At 32.1% G+C, this 7,145-nt stretch overlaps 1 long non-coding RNA gene across 1 annotated transcript; it reads left to right on the forward strand.

The window, feature by feature from the left end:
* The first annotated feature begins 2,075 nt into the window (after positions 1-2,075).
* On the forward strand, positions 2,076-3,550 carry LOC132723860 (uncharacterized). Its single transcript, XR_009624801.1, has 3 exons — positions 2,076-2,226; positions 2,789-2,867; positions 3,351-3,550. It is a non-coding gene; the product is annotated as an uncharacterized LOC132723860 (long non-coding RNA).
* The last annotated feature ends 3,595 nt before the right edge of the window (positions 3,551-7,145 follow it).

Raw genomic sequence — 7,145 nt, forward strand, 5'->3', positions numbered from 1 at the left:
TAATGGGTTGTCCAAATTTTTCAAGTATTACATTGTGCACTTTTATTGCAATACAGAAGAATAATAGTAGAAACATACATATAAGTCCGAACCCAGAAAGATCACAGGTAATGAACATGGTTTTTCGAGTTCATATATATTTTTATTGTGTGTCATTTCTCTTTTTATAATGTTTTGCACACTCTAAAGTTATTTATGACGGTTAAACAAAATTGGATGTATTTGATTTTAAAACAGAGTTATTAATTAGTATGATCATTTTTATTCTATTTGAAACTCTGAATTCTATTCGCCACATTTTAAACAATTTTGGCTCATTTGTGTATATATATTTTCTTCCATTGCTCATTTATCACCCTTATCACGACGGTGTTGTCTTGTAAACACGTTGAATGCGAATGTGTGTATAACTAAATATTCTCAAATAGCATTGTGTGAATGAAATTCATGGGGAACTAAAATCCAGTTAGTTGTAAGAAAAAAAACTATAAAAAACACTAAAGAACAGAAAAAATACCTTTTCCAGGATTTAAACAAGGGTCTCTACAGTCACAGAGCGGACGTTTTACCACTACGCTATTATCCTTAACGCATAATAAATGAGTGCTTGATTAGGTAGTGAAAGATTTAGGCGATAAATTGTATGTTTTTATATAAGAGTTATCGACACCCCTATTTGTCAATATTGACATAAACAGTTAATGAAAGGAATAACGAATTCGAGCTGTACATTTGACATTCTTAGTCTAAATGTAAAGTATCGAAAAAGTGTAAATAATATCAACATATTTTCCTTTTAGTACAGTTACGGTTTTATTTCAAGTAATTACTAGACTAAGGTGACGAAATAATAGAATCATAAATAATTTAGACCTAAACACTGTCATGTCAGGTTATCAAAGTTCATTTATCGACATCACAAAATGACCGTAACAACGTTTGTAGTGGCAATGTCTAAAGTTTTTGAAATAATAATAAATTACAATACAGAATAATACTGATTTATTGTCCATGAAAATCGTATTATCATTCACGATTCAACTGTCAACAGAACAGCTTCGAATGTTTATTTTAAAGTATGCATGGATCACTACTAAGCCCTTCTACAAATTGAATAAACATACCATGTTTAGTTTAGTAGTGTCTTTTTAAGCGTCCTGTTCAAGTTAAGTCCGATATAATGAAGTAATCGTTGGTTCTCTGTTTTAATAAGTTAAACAAATTCAATCGAACAAAACCATTGAAAATTTGTAATTAGAGCACAAAATTAAATTCATCTTAAATAGTTAACTTATCGCATAATTCACATGTTTTTTCATCAGTCAATTCCTATAAAATAGAGAAAAACAGAACCCCTAAAGAAAGCCCAACACGACAAAATAAAACATGTTGCAGGCTCGGTTTGATTGAGCTTGTTCATGAATGGTATTGGAAAGTGCGAGATACCGTCCACGCCCCCTAGCACCGGCTTAAGCAGAATTAAACATTTAAACAAGAAAATGTTGAAATTTTGAATTTAGAAACATCCGGAGATGTTTTCATACGGTGGTCATCATGGAACCTTCAATGAGATACAGTGGTGCCGTTCTATGAAAAGCGGCGTATGGTCCCCAAGTAAAAGAATGCTTTTGTCCTAAACAAGGAAACAATGGGCGGAACTAAATAAAAAATAGAGTTTTGAAAGGGGATCTGAGATTATGAAGCCTGCATATCTAAGACAAGACGTCAAAAGACAAATTTAAAAAGCAGGCAACATATTCTAAGGGTGATTATACAGTATTCAAGTATGAATACCAGAACCATAAAAGTTGAAAAAGGCCAAACAAAAGAAACTAAAAGTACCACACAATATGAATACACAACAATAATGTAGTGCTTAACGATTTTCAATGAAAGAAAATATAACAGCATTGACTAAATGTACGGGGAGACTTTTTACAGCCGCTACACGGATAACGTAACTAAAATGAAAAAGGAAGTACATCAAAATGACTCCAAATCCGTCTTACTATTTGATAAGAAATACCAAAATTGATATACAACTTTAGATAAAACAGCGAAATAGGTATAACCACACGTACAATTTATCTGTATTTATTTAGAAGATAATGGTTCACATAAATTAAATAAACCAGGGCTTGATGCATTAATGATACGTGTAAAAATACTTCCCTAGGTGGACATTTTATAAACAAGTGTTTAATAATTTGGATTTATTGCTAAAAGGTGAGTATAAAATTTAATTATTGATAAGTAAAATATTTGCAATTAGAATAAAATATAAAGCAATGACTTTTATTCTGCTAAGTACCTGGGTACTATATCGGACAAGCGTTTTTTGTTTGACAAAAAGAAATACGCAAGGAAGTCGCTCTCTCTCTCTCTTTCAAAACTATGTTTTAAAAACTTTTTCTTTCTTATCCTGGGTAAATCCTCTCACAGTAAAAATTTTGGAATGGTGTACCGCCTTACTTTTTATAAGTTATTTTTTTTCCACACGAAAATCACGAAACACACAATTTTATGTCTTGTACATTAAACTGTTTGTATGATAGGAATTTTGTGAAGAATATTTTTAGATTGTGAAGGATGTGGAGAAGTAGCATAATATTTGTAATTTGATATAAATGCTAACAACCGGTTACGTGACCAGCTGTTTGACACTTACCACCTTGCCACGAAATAATTATAGTATCAATCTCTCATTGAATGTGAACTGAATATAATAGGTAAGAAACAGCAAAAAAACATACAATGGTAAAAGTATCTCTCAATTCCGTATTTACAGCTCAGCAAAGAAATTATGAAGACACAGTATTGTTTAACACTTCTAACGCTGCTAGTTACGGAAAACATGGCTGCCTTAGGTAATATTGCATTTAAATAAAGGCTTAAAAGTATATTCTCTTAATGAATGCACAACCCATTTAAAGACTTTATAACGATTTACATAGGTGATCTACATTGATATTTACTCTGTATCTTAACTACACCGTTAAATGTGAATATATAAATAATATAAACAGGAAGAGAAAATGGATAAACTATAGTTTTTAATCATAGTTATCTTCAAGTGATATTTAAGTTATAACAATATTTTCAATTTATATAAATTATATACAATACAAGATAACTGAAAACACAATATGATACGGACAGCATAAAGGACAATGAAATGGATCGTCCTTGATTGTGCATTAATGTTGACCTGATAGAATTGCTATAGCAAGAATGGGCGTGGTTACCCATTGACAGAATCATCAACACTTTTAAATAAATCCGTATCAAAATTTTGAAGTAACTGTCCTTTTTGCATTAAAATAAAATATAATAAATATGACTGTTTCAAGTAAATGTAGCTCTTGGAAAGAAAACCGAACAGCTTGGAGGGCAATTAACATGGCCATCTTCAAATGCAGTTGATGGAGTAAAAGAATGCCATAATATCAACAGCAAATATCTCACATTATCAGGATACAGTGATTTACCGTGGTGGAAGCTTGACCTTGGGGGATTATTTCAGATTCATCAAGTAAATGTATTTGGAAGGAACGACGCCCAATTCAGTGAGTTGAGATCCGATTAAGATTATTATAAGATGGTAAAATCTATTTAAATTAAAACTAATAATTATTTAATTCATTGCATGTTAAACAGATAATAGATAATAGAATCTTGCAAAGTATATTCAAATGAACGACAACCTCCTAACAAAAGACTTACCTTCTTATTACTTTAATTCGACGTGACGCTTTAAGTACTGGTTTCTTTCTTGTTTTTTCTTTCTTGCGCTTAACTCGTGACAAAGGTTAACCCGTCCTGCACTTACGAACTTTCGCTATATGTATATGCAGTATTTCGATAGAGCGGAAGTCAGTTCCTGAGCATGCGCTTTGCCATGTCTCATTCAGTTACCGTTCACGTTTTTAACGTTGTTGCTACGAAGCGCCATGTGTCCGGCTGCTGCTACACTTAGTGTACTTGGCTTTTACAACTAATATATCAGTCAAACAACACACATAAACTACACATAGATGTTTTCCATATTAATATTTTGCATTTTCAACTGATAGTCAACCAAATATCTCCATATTCATTCCCATTTAATATATTGTTTACATGTGATGACAGCTAGTTAGCAGTTAGATTACTTCCGTCTCAAACAATTATCTTGTTTGAATTATGGCGAAAATATGTAAGGCGGAAAACAATCGATATCTAAGTAGCACTATTTATATATTTTGAACGGAAGCGTATCAGGGCCTACAGTTGGCGAGATGTTTTGCGTGAAGTCAACTTACTTTTATTCGCATTGATAAGATGTTTTTGCAATTCTCAATAAAATTTACTGACAAAGATGAGAAGCTTTTAGGCATTGCAACTGAATTTTTCTCGATATGCTTGAAGCTTTTGTCTCTTTGACAAAAATCCTGTCGAAACTTCTTGATTTCACGACTTTGCTGAAATATTAAATAAGACGCAAAGACGTTACTCGCATTGATCATTAGCTTTTACTGCCAATGCTACTTCTCTGATGCTACAACTATCGCCGCCACTCCTACTACTGCTAGTGCTACTAATAATAGTAATATTAATGATAATAATGACAATAATAACATACCAATACTGTTAAAACTTTCTCCATGACATATATGATAAATATGCTGCCTCCTGTAGTATAATATGCCTGAATGCCACTATTTTATAAAAAAAAAACTCATTTTACGAAATAACAGTCATCATGTGTGAAAAGGTAATACGATGTCGACAAAAATATAGCGAAAAGCGGGCTACACTTTAAGCATTGTGCAAACATTTTTTCATCAAATGAAATGTATAAGGGTAATGCATCAAAAGTTTTTTCGACAAGGTGTAATGTATTAGGTATTGCGTCATAATTTTAATCGTGAAAGTGAAATCTATCACACATTGCGTCTACACTTTTTTCGAAAAACAACTTTTATTAATTTCACGTCATAAAAGTACTCGTCATGTGCAATGTTTCTTTTTTTGCAAGAAAACATTTGGCCAATTAACTCAACTTTTCTCGTTTATTCGAGTTATTTTTTGAGAAAACGCTAAAAATATCATGCCTTCGCGCCTTATATTTTTTCGAATAGCGTAAATCTTCTCACAAAAGATCGCGTAAGAGGTGACCCTTTGAAGCTTCCGTAGCTTCCGTAATAAAAGCATAATGCATAACGAGAAAAGTTCGGTTGCAATGCCCAAAAGTTTCTAATCTTTCTAAGTAAATTTTATTGAGACGTGCAAAAACATCTTATCAATGCGAATAAATATAAGTCGACTTAGCGCAAAAAAACTCATCAAATGAAGGCCCTGATAAGCTTCCGTACACAACGATTAAAGCCTGGTAAGTAACTTGTATTATGCTTTTAAAGAAAGGACATTTTCTTATAGTTTAGACGTTTACTATTTTTATTTTATGATTGCTGGCAAAGGGGAGATAACCCCAACAACAATTTGCTTAGCGCATACAATGGTACGGAAGCGTATCAGGGCCTACAGTTGGTGAGATGTTTTGCGCTAAGTCGACCTATTTTTATTCACATTGATAAGATGTTTTTGCATTTCTCAATAAAATTTACTGACAAAGATGAGAAACTTTTAGGCATTACAACTGCATTTTTTTCGATATGCTTGAAGCTTTTGTCTCTTCGACAAAAATCCTGTCGAAACTTCTTGATTTCACGACTTTGCTGAAATATTTAGTAAGACGCAAAGACATTACTCGCATTGACAAATAGCTCACGTAATTCAACAAAGTTTTTTTGCAATGACTAAAAACTTCTACGTATTACGTATTAATCATAACCTCTTCATGAAATGTTTTACGTATTACGTATTAATCATAACGTATTCATGAAATGTTTTTGGTCAAAACGAGAAGAGACAAGTTGACATGACGTGAAACGTTTAGATAAGTGGAGGCCCTGATAAGCTTCCGTACAATGGTTATCTTTGAAATAATAATAATTGCTATTTAATTGGTAAATAATGAGATATTGAAACGTTTTACAAATATCTTTCAATATCGATTTGCTTATCAGCTTATAGTAACATATTTTACTTGTACTTTCTATAAAGTATGTTCTATAGGTCGTAACCTTGATATACTTGTCAACACACTTCTTAGCTTACTTACCGCATTTAAACTGCATGACTATAAATTGCATTTATATAATTTTATGTTGAATACAACATATATATTTTGTTAAAAACAATTTACAGCTTTATTCAACTGCAAAGCCCCCATAACAAACCTTAATGTACATGCGCTTAAAGATAAGGTAATTATATGGATAGTTTATATGACAAGCTGATGTATAAAATCATAATAGTTAAATAGGAATGCGGTATTTCAAATGATTTGTACTATACGGAAGCTTATCAGTGCCTCCATTTATCTAAAAGTTTCACGTCATGTCAACTTGTTTCTTGTCGTTTTGACCAAAAACATTCCATGAAGACGTTATGATTAATTCGTAATACATAAAACATTCCATCAAGACGTTATGATAAAATACGTAATATGTACAAGTTTTTAATCATTGCAAAAAAACTTTGTTGAATTGCGTGAGCTATTTGTCAATGCGAGTAATGTCTGTGCGTCTTACTAAATATTTTACGGAAGCTTCAAAGGGTCACCTCTTACGCGATCTTTTGTGAGAAGAATTACGCAAGTGGAAAAAATTAAGGCGCAAAGGCATGATATTGTCAGTGTTTTCGCAAAAAATAACTCGAATAAACGAGAAAATTTTAGCTAATTGGCCAAATTTTTTGTTGCAAGAAACAGAAACATTGCACATGACGAGTAATATTTTGACGAGAAATTAATAAAAGGTCTTTTTCGAAAAACATGTGGACGCAATACGTGATACATTTCACTTTCTCGAAAAAAATTATGACGCAATACCTAATACATAACACCTTGTCGCAAAAACTTTTGATGCATTGCTCTAAAACATTTCATTTGATGAAAATATTTTTTGCGCAATTCCTAAAGTGTAGTCTGGTTTTCGTTATATTTTTGTCGAGAAATGACATAATTATATTAACATACACAGCAGCGGTAATTTTGCACGACCGTAGGGAGTGCTTTATTATCCACGTGAGAACAAGTGCAT

Source organism: Ruditapes philippinarum, unplaced genomic scaffold, assembly GCF_026571515.1.
Source record: "Ruditapes philippinarum isolate M1 unplaced genomic scaffold, ASM2657151v2 ctg2911_1_1_1_1, whole genome shotgun sequence".
Taxonomy (NCBI): Eukaryota; Metazoa; Mollusca; class Bivalvia; order Venerida; family Veneridae; genus Ruditapes; species Ruditapes philippinarum.